Here is a 16,775-nt window from a genome sequence, read left to right on the forward strand (position 1 = left end):
TAAGGACTCCTTTAATGAGATTTTGTTTAACCTAACACAATAGCCTCCAGGGAAATTTAAAAGTTTTTTTTCTACTATTTCTGTATAAATAACCCTGCTTCCCTCTTACCCCCATTTGCTCCTGTATATATATATAGTCTTCCTCCACTCAAGGTAGTCATTTTGGATAGATGACCTCCATATGGTTTAAGAATCATCTTGTGAAGATGGTCTTCACCTATAGGTTTATGGTATATCACAGAGAATAAAACTTCATATATAACCTATATTTTCTGTCATTTTATGCTAACTATAGTTTAAGGTTTAAAGTTCACCAAAACTCAAAACTAAGATAATTCTAGTTCATTAAAACTCTGTGCACCATTCTGCACTACCAACTAGAAATTAGAGTTTGATGGAAATAAATATGCCCAATTGCTTATATATCTTAAAATCCACAAATTTGTCATACAATTTTTTCTAAGAGTGATTCAAACATATGAAAAATCATCAACTAATGCACCAAAATAGTTTCCCATTTCCCATGGAGAGCCATTAGGCATATTTAGTGAACAATTTATAAAAGATAAAGTTGCCATGTAATAGCATTAAATAAAAATAACTATAATTAGTATTTACATAGTACTTTAAGGTTTGCAAACAGATTTGCATTTGTAATATTATTTGACCCTCATAACTGCAGGGATAGGTACTCCTTTCAATGGATGAGAAAACTAAGGCAGGCAGATGTGTAGTGATTGTTTTTCCCACGATAGCACATCTAGCAAGTAACAAACCAAATTTGAATTCAGGTCTTTCTTCCTACCTATGGATCCACACTTCATACCTGAGGCATCTATCTGCTTTCTTATTAGACTTCAATGACTCCTCTTTACTCAGTATCACACCATTTTTCTTCTTAATCTCAGTATAATGACATTTATCCTCATCATCTAATATATTTTATGTATCAACAATGACTATATTAAATTGCTATAAAAAATTACCCTTTTACCATTACAATGCAGTCCAGAGAATAAATTATTTTTTTGTTTTATATAACAAAAATTTTAGATGCCAAAGCCATAACTGGTCCTTAGGCATTTACAAGATGAATAAAAAGTTGCTATGTAAATATACATATATATATGTATATATATATATATATATATATATATATATATATATATATATATATATATATATATATATCTTCTATTCTTCTTTAGACTTTGTTATGTTGACCTATATAAAAGATTGTCAAAGAAAAATGTCAGACTTCAAAGGGATAAAATATAATTATCTGTTTTGCTGAACTTTTCCAATTAATGTTTTATGTATACAATACAAATAAAATAAAATTATTAATTAAAAGCAAAAGAAAACTATTCTATTTTATCTTTAGATTGAACTTTAGATTGGTCTTCGTTCTGACATTCACTGAGATGTTTATACTAACTTTTATTTGGACATTTTATGTAACTCAGGAACTATAGCAGTTGATAGGACAGAATTCAGAATATAATAGCTTTAGGAATCATATCACTTTTAAACCTTCTCTTCTTCATGTCCTCACTACTCTAGCAAATTTATATGTATTATCCTCCCCAGCAGAACATAAGCTCCTTTAGGATAGAGTCTTTGTATTTCTATCTCTAGTACTTAACATAATAACTCCACCCTCTCTCCCTTTTTTACTTAGCTTCTCTCTCTCTCTCTCTCTCTCTCTCTCTCTCTCTCTCTCTCTCTCTCTCTCTCTTTCTCTCCCTGTCACTCTCTCTGTCCCTCATTTAAAAGAGGGTAAAAATCAAGTAGACAATTGGTATACAAAGCCTAAATTCTATTCTCAATAAGAGATTTATAAGAATAAATCTTCAAATGGGATATAAATATGGGAAGCTACATGAACAGCATATTCTACCATATTTTATTAGCATTCAGTTTAGAATGGTATAAAGATATTAATAGTGTTCAAAAGTAACAGTGGTTTTCCTTTATAAAAGTCTCATGTATTCACATTTTAATACCTTAAGAAATAATGTGTTTTAATCTTTCAGATCCATGTACTATTAGCAACATGTAAGATCAGTCAGATCTCTTTCTAATAAGCAACAACATTCTCTGAAGTGCAGTCCTCCATTATTAAGGACTTATTAGTAATGGGTGGGTGGAAGTGGAGTGGCAAAGATAACTCTTGCCTGGCTCTAGAGCTCACATCATGTTTTTGATGTTTTGCCATTACCCTCTGAAATAAGAGCCATCCCTTAAAGGTCTTCTCAATAGGAGATTTTATTCTTTTCTTTCTCCTTGCCTTTGATTTATTTTAAACTCTTGAGTTAAAGGTTATCACAGTTAATCTATCAACCACTAAGGAGTCATGTTTATTTTTATTGTCTCAAAGCTACATAAAGAAAAGGACCTTATTGTCAATGAAATAAATCTAAAAATAGTTATTTGGGTTTTCTTCTGATACAAATTTATTAAATTAAGTTGGACCTAAGTCTTCAAAGGCTTGGCAACTACAGTGAATCAGAATACAACATGACTATGTGGGGTAAAGTTTATTATTATTCTAGCTTTGTTTAAGTCTTTTTAATTTCCTCATTTTCACAATTTCCTTTTCCCTTTTTATACTTATTAGATGGATCAAATTACATTTGATTAATCAAACTGTGAAATCATTGAGAGCAGAAAAAAAATTGATTGTTATTTTGTTTTGTTAGTACAACAGGGACTCAAAAATGTAAACTGAAGAAAGGTAATAAATGACTATTTAAAAGAAGCACTTAAAAACTAATTAAAATATATTCATTTTTGCCACCATGTTATTCCATAGAAAATAGTTATAATACAGATCAGGAAAATAATTTATACCTTCTTATCAGCCTTTCTAGTAAACATTACATCAGATTAGTTAGATTTATAACCATAGTGAACCCAGAAAGCCTACTCTGAAATTCTGCTTCCTGCTGACCACTGACTAATCAAAGAGGCATTCTTTATGGGGACAACTTGACTTAATCTCAGAAGATCTGGTTCTAGTCATATTTTCAACACTTAGGGGTCATATGATTACTGTTAAATTAATTTATCTTTATAAACATCAGTTTATTGAAGTGAAGAATGAGTATAATATTATATGGAACTTAAGTCTTAAAGGAATGTTGAAAATTAAACACTTTGAAAAATAGTAAAACCCTAAAAATTAATAATATCTGTGAAAGCATATAACAAAATAATACCTTCCTCCTCTTGGTAGAATGAGAGCAGAAAGCTACATACAGTGTCAAATATAGTCACTATGATGTTGCTTTTACGTAACCATTTCTATTTTTTGCAAAGGAAGTATATAATCTCAAGGGTGTAAGGTTGATTTATTTGCGTCTGTGGCCGGGGAAAGGTATGGCTATTCCTAGAGAGGAAGGACTCTGTTGCAAGTAAAAACAACAATGATACGGGTAAGGTCCTCTATAAATGTGCCAGTAGTGATATTAGTAGTAGTAATGGTAGAAATAATAATCATTGTTGTAGTCTCAGTTGTAGTCAAAGACAGAATAAAATAGCATTAATGATGATGATGATGATGATGATGATGGTGATGATATTTTTCCTTTGTTCATGAAGAAGACCATGACATCAGGGAAGTGATGTCATGACAAGCAAGTGAATTGGATTTGAGGAGGTGGTGGTGGGGTGACTGTGCTAAGTCATCGGCCTCACATTTTCCTCTGGAGCCATCTGGGCCCTATGATGAGATATGAATCAGAACAACTGTAGAAGGTACTGGATATGAGGTAGTCAGAGTTAAGTGACTTGCCCAAGGTCACATAGCTAGTAAGTGTCAAGTATCTGACAGATTTGAACTCAGGTCCTCTGGACTGGTGTTCTAGTTCTTGTAGAATTTAGGCCTCCTTCAATATCTTATTACTATGTGAAAACAACCCCAGGGACTCAAAGATGCTTCAGGTCTTTTATAAGGTCTAAAACCAACCTTTAAGAGTTCATTTTTATTTTTTTTTTACTCATGGACTTAAAAATGGATGCCATTTCTGTTGCCTGAAGGTCAACATGGGTGCATTTGGAGAGGTTCATCACCAAAGATCGGCTAGTAGGGGACAGACATTTTTCTGGCTAAGAAATTAATGAAAGCACTAAGATATATTTTGGTTGTAGTCAGTATTTTTGGAGCACTGATGATGGAATGGATCCTTGAAGAAGTCATGATGATAGCAGTAGTTACTGTTTTCTTCAAAGTATCATTTAGGAATATGTCTATCAAATTTTCTTAGTTCATTTTCAGGCAATTTTAAGCACTTATATTAATCTCTAAGTATATTAACATAATTATATAGGATCTTGTGATAATTTCATTATAAAATTATTCTTTAGATTTTTCATTGGGAAACCCAGAGATGATAAATTCTCGGTTTATGCAAAAAACAGAAGATTTTTAACAAGTCCAACTTTTTTTTTATCAGAGCTAAGAATATAAATATTTGATATATAGAATTGTTTTGTGATCTTTTTGTAATAGGGCTCTAGTATATATATATATATATATATGTATAATATATATATATACATATATATATATATATATATATAGAGAGAGAGAGAGAGAGAGAGAGAGAGAGAGAGAGAGAGAGAGAAAGACAGACAGACCACCTTGTTCAGTTAGGTGAAATTACTTTTGGGGGAAGTAAGGAAAATGTGTGGGTGAACATGCTACAACTGATTTTTATTGGCTTACAATATGGGTGAGTAATTAGAAGGAACCTTTTCCCCATTGATTATATAGATGGAATAGTTAAAAACTCTTAAGACAACACTGGCTGACTTACCTTGCTGTATTAACATCTAATGTAGCTTGAATGAACCTTTTTACCCCTAGAATATGATATGGAAGTCAAGGCCTTAGGGCTTCTTTCTTCCTCTAATCCCCATCAAAGCTATAAAGTCTGGATGAAATTGGGCTTTCTTAGCCTTTTGATTTCTTTTCTGTACTAGGGACACGGAATTAATTCTTTGATCTTGGGAATTTCAAAAGCCAGAAGATAAGTCAGAGGAATCATGAAATCTACACATCCAAATCAGATTTTGGAGTCAAACTGATATTGAGACCTTGAACGACATAGAGATATCATGGACTCCATCCCAGAAGAATCCATCAGTAATATAACACTTAATGCAAAGCCAGGAATCTGGCTGTGTTTGGATATAAACTTGGTAAGAGCCATGCTATATATATTAAATGAACTAAGTAATGAGCCTAATTTTTTATGGTCCCAAGATGATGAGGAAAATGTTTGCTCTCCAAATAGCTTCCATTTATAAAGTCAATCTGATACAAAATGGTTAAAATGGAATTGAAGTCATAATTACTAGTTCCTGAAAATAGGGGAAAACACAATTATTGAGAACTCAAATTGTAGAAAAAAAGAGATACCACTGAGAAATCTAAAGGGAAATTGTAATAGGTTTGTCCAAAAGGGCTAGGGCATATTTGATAACTATTCAAAACACTGAGGTTAATGAAAAGAACACTGGATTCAAGATCAAAATAACTGGATTTGAGTCCTGGCTCTGCCGCTAAGGAACTGGGTGTGACTTTGGACAAATCATTTAAACTGACAATAGGGCTCAGTGTTCTCAACCTAAAAATGAGGAGGTTGGATGAAATATAAGATTTAAATGCCATGATCCAATGTATAATGAGTATATTTTATTTTAAAGTGAGAAAGGTTAAAATCAAATTTCTCAAAAGGGATTAATTTGGGAAAAATTAATTCTCATGAGTCTCCATGGTATTTTGCCTGTTTAAAATGTTGCTATTATATTTTAGGGACACATCAGAAAATACCAGTAGGAGTGTTTGATATCATTCCAAAGATTAGAGAAACGATGTTTTTCAAGAGAATCTTGCAATTAGGAAATGGGCGCTGGTTCATTGCCGGGAGCATAGAAAATAAGCATTGTTGCAACTTAAAGAACCTTCTATTTCTAGATTGGGTTATGCCACATAAGTGACTCATACTTAAATATTATGAAAACAAGCATTGTATATGGTATAAAAGACTTTGAAACGAATTACATTTGGCTGAGATCAAAATATTTACAGGGAAAAGTGACTACTAGTTTTTTCCCAAAGAAAACTGTTTTGTGGTTTTAGTTAAACCTATTAATGTAGCCTCAACAGTTTTTCACTATACATTAGGATTTAAATATGTGAAACATAGATTAAATTATACTATTTTCAATACTATTTCTACTACATTTTATGAAAATGAATGTGATACAAAATGTGTAATTCCTAATTTAATTATTTTTTAATTCTCCCCAAACCAGTATTAGTAGCAAATTGGTAATCCAGATTGTTAGATTCCTAAATTAATTCATTACTACTGTTTTTGTCAATGATCTAGATATCATGAATAATTCTAGAACAATGGCACATGATACACAAAGTTTTGTAGTAAATAAACATTAAATTTAAATAAAAATAAGTCAAGAATTTAAATAAACATTAAATTATAAGATGTTAGATAACTAGGAACATGTTCTTAATCATCTATTTTTCCCTTCATGAAAAACCCTCAACAAATGTTTCACAGGACCATAGGATTACAGCTTTTATCTTATACATCATCTATCTAGTTCAATACTTCCATTTGACATATGAAGAAAATGAGGGCCAAAAAGGTTAGTCACTAAAAATTCAAGAATTCAATCTAGTTCCTCTGACTCAAATTCCAATTCCCACATGATACTTATCTGTTGAATTTAATTGAATCAACTAGTCTGATTGTAGATTATTTTTGTACATATGCTTGCTTAAGATAAATTGTAATCCTTAGATTCTAAGGCGTCTTTGAATGTTCATCTTTTGTGATTCTCTGACAAACATATTTATTGATAGATGTTGGTATATATTTGTCCTTAATTCCTTAAGGATGCTCTACATATATAAATTCCTCACAAAACACACAAAAAATAAAACATAGATAACATGATCAATTTTAAAATATTCATAATATTTTAAAGTGGCAAAGGAAAATATTAAATGAAGTTAGTGAAGGTAGCAGAAAAGGGGATGAAGTTATTCAAATATCATATGCGGAAAATGTAGGTTGAAAAACATCACATTTGACTATCAAATATCCATTACTTGATTACTTAATGAAGCTAGAATTTAATAAATTTAAACCATACAATTAAATATATGGAAGAATTTTTTTCTAATTGGAAAATTTAACTTTTTCAGTAGCTATTAAAAGAGATGATAGTTTTACTGATGATGCTTTTTGAATTAGTCAGTCCTGTGGCTTAATTAGAAACAATGCATGTAAAAAGATACAATTTCAATCTTTATATTCAACAAGTCAAATTGGCACTCTCATATTTTAATTAAAAATGAACATAGCCTAACACTAAAACAAGTCAAATAATTTCAACATATTTATTTTTGACAAAAACTATGTTAAAAATCATAGAGTACTGAAAATCTTGACAACTTAAAGGAAAATTATAAAAGTCTTGAAGTATGAATGAATGAACTATTTTTTCTGTTATTATTATTATAATCTTCTGACCAAAATCCACTTATTGTCCCCATTCCTTAGCAAAGAATAAAAGAAAAATTTCATCTATTTAATAAGGTTAGCATAGCAATGAGCTTTGAGCTATTAGCTGAATGGGTAATATTTGTAAAAAGAATTCTTATGAAGTTTCATTTGAGTACTTTTAAAAGCCTTTGAATTCTCAGGAGAACTATTCAGAAAGAATCATATTAATAAAAGAACTCCAATTGTAAAATTACACTCAGGTTCCTTTTTTATATCTACAAACTTATCCAATTAATTAAAAATAGTAACATGTCTGATAACAAGAACTTTTTACTTGCATTTAAAATAAATGATGCTTTAAAAAATTTAAACATTCTCTATATACAGATAACTGCACTAGAATGAGAAGAATGCATTAAATGAGTGTTTACTGTGAAAGATATTCTGGTAAATAAAAAAAACAGATAATCTGAGGGTAAGATTTTTTCTTTTTTTCTGGGCAATGTATCATTACTTAAGAAGTGATTGAAGTTTAAAATGAAGGGTTATGGTGAAAGATTACATTTCAAGTTAAAATATAAAAAATATTCTTGGCAATAATTATGTCAGACAAGGAAATTATTTTTAAAATGATTAACAAAAAGGGATATTATAATTAAAGCCTATATATATGCAAATATATATATAAAATGAAAGTATGTTTATATCATGTATGTGTATACACACACACACACACTGACAGAATTACTAAATACTTAAAGAAGGTGATTGAGAATAAAAAAATTGTCTATGACCTTAGCATGTTCCAGACTTTAGTTAACAGATAAGAAATAAATTAAGGATCTGAAAAAAATGCTAATATAATTTGAAATTATATACCTTCGGAAATTACTAAATGGGAATTATGAAGAAAACCTTTCTTTTTCAGTATCATATTGCACTTTTACAAAAATTGGTCACATAATACAGCCTTAAATAAAGGACTTACTAATAAATACAAAATGACAAAAATATTACATGAATGTCTTGTATGCATGAGTATTATGTGTGTTTTCATGAATATTAACTATCCTGAAAACCACTTCAAACTTTAAGTGATTAAAACATAAATCAATATTTCATCATCTACTTTGATTCTGAACTTCTTTCTTTATATCTGGACACTTCTATCTTTCCAGTCACTTAGGTTTGTAACCTGGATATCATTTCAATTCCTCATCCCACTTATCTAATCAGTTTCCAAACTCTATTTTCACAGCATCCCTCATATCCATGCCCTTCTCTGTGCACATAGCTATTATTCTAGTCAAGGTCCTCATCATTTTTCTATCATAATATAGATTCTTAATTTCTATACTTGTCTGAAAAATTGCATCAATCCAATTCCATTCTTCACACAACTGCCAAAGAAATTTTCTTAAGGTTAACATCATAATGTCACTCTCTAACCCAATAAATCCCAGTAGCTTCCCATTATTTTAAAGATCAAATGTTTAGCATTCAAAACCAAAAGCAACCTGTCCTGATTGACCTTTCCAATTTTGTTACAGATTACTTCCCATCATATGCACTATAGCCTTGCCAAAACAACCTTTCTCTTGTTCATTAGATATAATATTTCACCTCCCATCTCCATGGGTAACTCATATAAAATAGGAATTATAAAATATTATATATAAAACATAAAATTATAAATATATTTAACAAATTTTATAATTTACATATTACATACATAATTTATATATTTATATATTATTTATAAGTTATATAAGCTATATGATATGATATGATATAATATTATAAAATATCAGCTCCCATTACTACATATGGGGTCTCCAGAGTTTACTCCTCAGAGTTCTAGAAATAACCCTAAGCATTTAGTTTTTCGTTTTGTTTTTTTGAAGACAAGGGATATTTACTATGATCAAAAAATAAATAAATATATGTGATACAAAACATTCACCCAACAGTCTATCACAGCTTCTCTTACAAGGACAAATAAATTCTAATGGGAAATGGACTCAAACTTGGAGGTCATGTATTGTAAAGGATTGACTCATAGCTCCTATTTGCTGAAAGTCCTGTTCTCCTATTCATGGGGTATTCAAAAAATACCCCTTAGGAATGGTGAATCTGCATCTAGCCATTGCTGACATCTGATATAGTCATTGCTTTTAGCTTATCCAGGAATCTGACTCTGACACCACTATATACTTGGGAACTACAATATCATCCTCATTCTCATTCATGCTTTCAAGTCCCTCCTTTGGGCAAGTACTGGAGGTTGAGAGAGGCCAAGGCTTCTTTTCCACTTCTCAGGCAGTAAATCTAAAGAAGTGTTCTGTAGAGTCATGTTTGCTCCAACCTCTTGGATGAATCTGACTAGCTTGCTAATTTATAGAAATTCCCACTGTATGGACTAAATTGCCTTGGCCTATCCAAACAAGAGTCTTGTGCAGTGTCAATTCAGTTCAAGGGATTTCTTTGGACTTAATGCAAAGTCTATGATCCCATCTAGTTAAGATTAAAGTTTTCTATTCTTTTTTCTGTAATAAATGCTTCCTTTTTTACATTGCTCTAAAATATGCCTTTTTGAGTAACAAGAAAAGCCTGAAATACATGTCTCTTCCTTATTAGCCAAACATTTTTGCTAAAATAAAAGAACATTTGTTGCAAATTTTAAACCTTAAATTGGTAAATTTTGCAGAATCCATGAATATGAAAGGCATATGTCTGAATAAATCACTTCATTTATTACCTATTACAGTAGGGCTACGAAAGTACTATAACAGGTAAAATCTCCTTAATCAGAAAATATAAAGCCTTGGACATTACATTGGAAGAAAATGAAAATGAAGCTGACTATAAGTTATGAGTGATGATATGTTTCTAGTGTTTAATAATTAGGGAAAACTGAAAACATTCACTAAATCTATAGATTTTATAAAAAATTGGATTTGTTTTCAAATTTTTTTAGATGGAAGGAAGCACTATAACATACTATTAAATCACTGTTGAATATAATTGCATTGAAATAATCACAAAATACAGAATCAAAAAACCTAATGTATTAAAAAGAAAACCAGTCAAAACTGTGAGAAATGAAATAATAATTGTATATTGAACATTTGCCAGCAAAGATTCAACTCTGAAATCCCTTTGAACCTTTGAATAAAAGCTAATTCATCCAGTGAAAATTATATTGTCTTATTTATCTATATCATTAAATTATGAAACTGACTGTGGTTATAAAATTGTTTGCTTTTATACATCATCAGATTGTTTAGATATCAATGGAAGATAAATATTTAATTCTCACATGCAGTTATACATAAATATAAATATGTGTGCATATATATCTATACATATATAAATATAAAGATATCTTAAAATATAAGATACATTGAGAAGATTCTATTCTCTAAGAAAGCAATTATAGTTAAGTAAATCATAACAAAATAACCCTTCCCAAAACTAAGTAATAGGGGATCATCACTGAAATTATGTATAACCTTAAATATATTACTTAAATTACCAACAGGTTTTTAAACATCATAGGGAGTAAACAAACGATTTTCTTGAATTTTGAGGTAAACTTGGAGACAAATGTTTACCTATATCAGTGCCATGATTTGCTTTTAATGTTATTTATAAGTTCATACAACTCAAAACAAAAAGAAATTATAGGAAAACACCAGAACCAATGACATTATCAGGTCCTATTTTACCAACCAACTTCTAGCTAATCAACTCTTAGATACTGATCAAATTTAAAACTATAGCTTAAATCTGACACAAAGTACAAAACCAATATTGCATTAGGTCTCCTTACTCTACCTAAACCCATAAAATTAGTTAAATAAATTCATAAATTTAAAATAACCATACTAATAACACATAAATGCATACATCTCTAAATTCATTATGTGAAACATATATGTAATCAATTATAATAAGGTTTGGCTACCTCTCTCCTTCGAGAAGCCCAACAAGTTTGTTTGATTTTCCAGACCACAGCAGCAACCAGTAGAAGGGATAAGAAACAACTGGAGAAAAACAATAAAAAAACAATGTTATGAGCAAAAATATAATTATAATATGGAATCAAATAAAGAAAAGAAATCTCAGATTATTCAGAAATAATTTCCTTGCTTTGAAAAACATTTAACAAAATAAAGATAAGTACACAAGTCTTAAAATACTACCCAAAATAATGTTTTTGTCTCTGCTGAAACTAGAAAATTATCTTCTGGTCAAATATGCAAAAGGTCTGTAAGTCATCAATGAAAAATAAAATGAAATTTGGAGGTAATCTACTGGTAAAAAAAATAATTACCTCTTCTTTTTTATTTTTTTACTAAGACCCAAGAGATTTACAATTCAAGGCTTTCCACAGTGGGAATTTTCCATTTGGTTTTTATTGATATATAATGAGCACAAAAGGAATCTTTTACAATTGCATACAAAAAACATTATTATATTTTGTTACATAGAAAATGCAACTAAAAAGAGCCCAAAAGGTAGTTGTCTTGCTTTGGAAAACAAGATTAATCCTCCTCCAAATATGTATCATTTTTACCAGTCATATTTTATACTTTTCTAAATTTCTACTCTTTTTTGAGAAAACAGCAACATGTAACTTGGGTGGCCAACTGGAAAATCCATCCATTTATTCCTTCATCCAATTATTCAGCAAAGTAACAAATTACTACTATAACTACTATATGTACTACGCTAGTTGATGGATATGAGGAAATATAGAAATAAATAAAACAATTCCTTCTCAGAGCTCACAAATCAGTGGGGATGATTAGAAAAGATGCATAGTTGACTATGTAAGTAAGAAAAAGATAAATGCAAATGAGCAATTCAAAGCATCTTGAAACTGTTTGAAGGATAAAGTCTAACAAGAGCATCTGAAAAGGATTACTGGTGGAAGAGACATTTGAGGTGGGATAGGAAGGACAAGGTATATCCCAAGGCAGGTAAAATAGGGGTATCATAGGTGTAGGAAAAAGTACAGAGGAGGAAAAACATGGGATAATTTAGCTGGAGAATGGGCAAGAATGAATATTAGAGGAGGATCTTAAAAGGATTTGAAGCAAGGATGAGAATGGTCCTTGATGAAAATTTAATGATTTTATGTTTCAGGTAATTTAGAGTTATTAAATGCTTGTGAGTAGGGGTGAGGTAGTACTAAAAAAAGTGTAAAGATTGTGGTCACAATAACTTGATACATCTGAAAAGGATGAGACTTTGTTATGATTTTATTTGAGTGTTCAGCGTTAAGGCATTCTCATTGAAAAAGATCAACAAAATTGGGGAGGGGGGCAGCTAGGTGGTACAGTGGATAGAGTACCATCCCTGGAGTCAGGAGGACCTGAGTTCAAATCCAGCCTCAGACACTTTATTCTTAGCTGTGTGACCTTGGGCAAGTCACTTAACCCCATTACCTTGCAACCCCCCCCCCTCCAAAAAGACCAATAAAATTTTACAAGCATAAATCCACCCTGGTTTTTAAAGTTGAAAGAGTTTGATATTATTTTGAAAAAGTATGGGACTTACATTATTTGCATAAGGCTTTATTTATAATCTTTCCTTCTTTAATTCATTTATGATTTGAGGATATAATTCCCTTTTTTTGCTTTTCTCTTGTTTAAATATTTGAGTAACTTTCATCTTATGAAAAAAGTTTGATAGAATACTTGTTTCTCAAATTCTGAGAATTATTGCTATAGATTAGATATCTCATTCTTTAAATGCTTGATAGAGTTCACTTAATAAATTAACATAAAAGAGATCACAAAATTGCATAAGAGTTAGAGCACTAGACTCAGGAGTCTGGCAAACAAGTTCAAATCTTACCTCAGGTTCGTATTAGTTTTGTGACCCTGAGTAAGTTACTTAACCTCTCTCTCAGCTTCAATTTCCTCATGCTTAATGAAGATAATAACAATAACTGAGCAGTTGTGAGTTTCAACTTAGATAAGTTAAAGTATTTTATAAATTGTTAGGTGGTATATAAATACTAGCTAAATATATTATCATTACTTGATAATTATTTTATTGTCTACATTTTCTTTTACTGATATTTAATTACTCTGTTCATCTTGCTTGACTAAAAGTTAATTAGCTTTGTCTGATAACATGATTGAAATCTGCATTTTGATGCACTGTCAATTTTGTTCCAGTTTCCTCTTTTCATTCTGTATGCTTCTTTATTTTTAGAAATGTTTCTTGCATACAGTATATTTTGAGATTTTTGTTTTCTCAGTCATTATGTCATTCTTTTTTGATTTCTTGCAGAATTTCCTGTAGCATAACAAGCAGACCTTATTTGTTACATTTTTCTCAGAGATCCATCCCTGGTCATTTTGTTTCTAAAGTCAGTGGGCTTTTATTTATAATTGCACAAATTCATATACTACCTTTTCAAGTTGTTTCCTTTTCTATTACTTTCTTTTTAGGTTTTTGCAAGGCAAATGGGGCTAAGTGGCTTGCCCAAGGCCACACAGCTAGGCAATTATTAAGTGTCTGAGACTGGATTTGAACCCAGGTACTCCTGACTCCAAGGCCGGTGCTTTATCCATTACACCACCTAGCCGCCCCTCTTTTCTATTACTTCTAACAAAGATTCTTCTACTTTTATATGTTTGCCTTCCAAAGGAAATATTCTCTCTCTCTCTCTCTCTCTCTGTTTCTGTCTCTCTGTCTTTTGCCTCTAATTCTTTGAAGACATTATACATGATGACTTTTGTCTTCCAAGGTCTGCATCCTGATGCATAAACATATAGGCATATTTATATATATCATATGTGTGGATATGTGTTTAATACATATGCATATTCATATATACAAATAAAGTCTAAATTCAAGTTGATATTTTAAAAAGTCTACAAAAATGTTGGTAAAAGAAGTAACTTTTAAAATAAAATAATACACATGCAGAGGAAATCTAAAAGAGACCAATCCTTCAGATTCAGAATTTAGTTTGAAAAAAAACCTGAAGTAGTCCTTCATACAGTTCAGTGAGAAGGTTTAGGATATAAGTATACAGCCAATAAATACACACACACACACACACACACACACAACAACATACACACACACACATATATACAGATTTGCATTGAGAACATTGATTTCTGACCTATTTTATTCATGATGCCTTGGAAAAGATTTTTATTTTGAATCATTCTGGAGATTTTGTGATGCTCCATGATTTTTGGGAATCCTTAAAATTCTGTTTTTTACTAGAAAGTTTTATTTTTTTCTCATATTATATTTGTTAATTTTGTTTTGACCCCTTTTAAAGCTTCCTTTCTTTAAGAGAATGAACATTTTTTTGTTTGTGTATTTATTAGCTAGGTTAATCTTAGACCATATTTTTCAGCTTTATGGTCTTTTAGCTTTTGGTTTATTTATTCCATTCCATTTGTTTGTGATTTCCTCCTTACTTTTTGATTCTTCTTCATTCCACTGCAATACAAACTCCCAAATCTTGGTATCCTAAACCTTTGCACATTGAAAGGTGTGAAAGTCCATACTAGGTCACTTTGCTCAAAGTAAACTCTGGGTGTACATGGCTCAGTAGATAGAGCTCTGGGTCTGGAATCAGGAAGAGTCTCTTTCATGAGTTCGAATCTGGTCTCAGTCTGAGCAAGTCACTTAAATCTGTTTGCCTCAGTTTCCTCATCTGTCAAATGAGTTGGAAACGGAAATGGCAAATCTTTCCAATATCTTTGCCAAGAAAACTCCAAATGGGATCATGAAGAGTCAGATAGCACTGAACAGAGGACTGGTCACTGACGGATTTACAATCCTCTACTATGCTTATTATTTTCTATATACTTTTACCAAACGCTTTTTTTTTGTTTTTTGTTTTTGCAAGGCAGTGGGGTTAAATGACTTGCCCATGGTCACACAGCTAGGTAATTTCTAAGTGTCTAAAACCCAATTTGAACTCAGGTCCTCCTGACTTCAGGGCTGGTACTGTATTCACTGAGCCACCTAGCTGCCCCTCACTAACACTTGTCAAAGGTTAATGTAAATTTTAACTGGGACTGAAGAACAGTTCTGAAAAAGAAAACAAGCTCCCACTATATTCTTATGGATACATTTTATTATTATGAATTATACAGGGCTTTTTCTTATTTCTGGGTTCAGATCTTTTGCAAGGTATCTTTTCATTGTTTTTTGAAGCTGTAAGATAGCAGTGTTGGCAAATCTTAAGTTTTCAACATACTTCAGAATAACCTAATATATAGAAATCAAAGGAAAGAAATGAACACCTGGGGGGAAAAAGGAGAAGAGTGAGGTTGAAAGAAGCTTTGAGGTAGAAAGGGAAATATTTCAATTTTTTTTAACCTTTCTGAAATGGATATTATTGAAATGATTCAAATACGGAAGCATATCATTGATTAGGTAGCCTCATTTGGGGGTGAAAAAACCTACAATATTTTATAGAATTAACAGTAGAAAGCAAAATGCTATATTTTAGCAAATGTTTTTTGGTGACAAAGAAATATTCTCTGGTGGCAAACTAGCCAGCTGAATGCAGACAGAGATAATATTGTTGCAATATTATGCCAATTTAATGTTAACTGATTATGAGTATCAAGACTGGAATGCATATTCCTAGGAAGTATTATCAAAAGCTGTTTGGGGATTATTAATTTTCCGTTCCTCTGAAAAGGTTAGAAACTAAGGGAATTGTGTTAAAAATGTATTAGGAAAAGCAATGATATCCTTCTCAGATATTGCTATCAGAGTATGTAATATCTCCAAGTAAATATTTAAAACTTTGAGTTTTTCTCCTCCCAAGCAAAGAACTTAGAATTATCTTGTTGACAAAATATAGATTTTACATTTTATTAGTAAATATTTAAGTCATATTGAAAACTATGCTAGTTATTATTCTTAACCAGTTTTAGTCCACAAAATACTGACTATTTTCTGATCAGGAAGTAAGATGAAAAAGTACAGGCAGGACAATGAGACTCTAAGGGCATTGAACATTTAGATTTTGATTCTAGTCCTGATGTGCTATCATGGATAAATTACTGCACCTCCTTAGGTAAAAATTTCCTCATCAATATAACAAAAAGTTTAGGATGAGTCAATCAGTATTTATCCATCCATCCATCCATGCATCCATGCATCCACCCACTCATCCATCCATCCCATACCTTAAATCATTTGACAAAATATGTACTATGTACCCAGTGGTTGCAG

General features: G+C 31.0%; 1 protein-coding gene and 1 long non-coding RNA gene across 3 annotated transcripts in view; both read right to left on the reverse strand.

The window, feature by feature from the left end:
• The window catches only part of LOC141521247 (uncharacterized), an 89,830-nt gene extending 78,235 nt beyond the window's left edge, over positions 1–11,595 (reverse strand). For both annotated transcript variants that reach the window (XR_012477875.1, XR_012477874.1), the window contains exon 1: positions 11,509–11,595. This is a non-coding gene — a long non-coding RNA (uncharacterized LOC141521247). The remainder of the gene's footprint in view (positions 1–11,508) is intronic.
• Positions 1–16,775, reverse strand: part of ATRNL1 (attractin like 1) — a 1,271,094-nt gene that overhangs the window by 482,458 nt on the left and 771,861 nt on the right. The window lies entirely within an intron of this gene.

This window comes from Macrotis lagotis, chromosome 4 (genome assembly GCF_037893015.1).
Source record: "Macrotis lagotis isolate mMagLag1 chromosome 4, bilby.v1.9.chrom.fasta, whole genome shotgun sequence".
NCBI classification, from domain to species: Eukaryota; Metazoa; Chordata; class Mammalia; order Peramelemorphia; family Peramelidae; genus Macrotis; species Macrotis lagotis.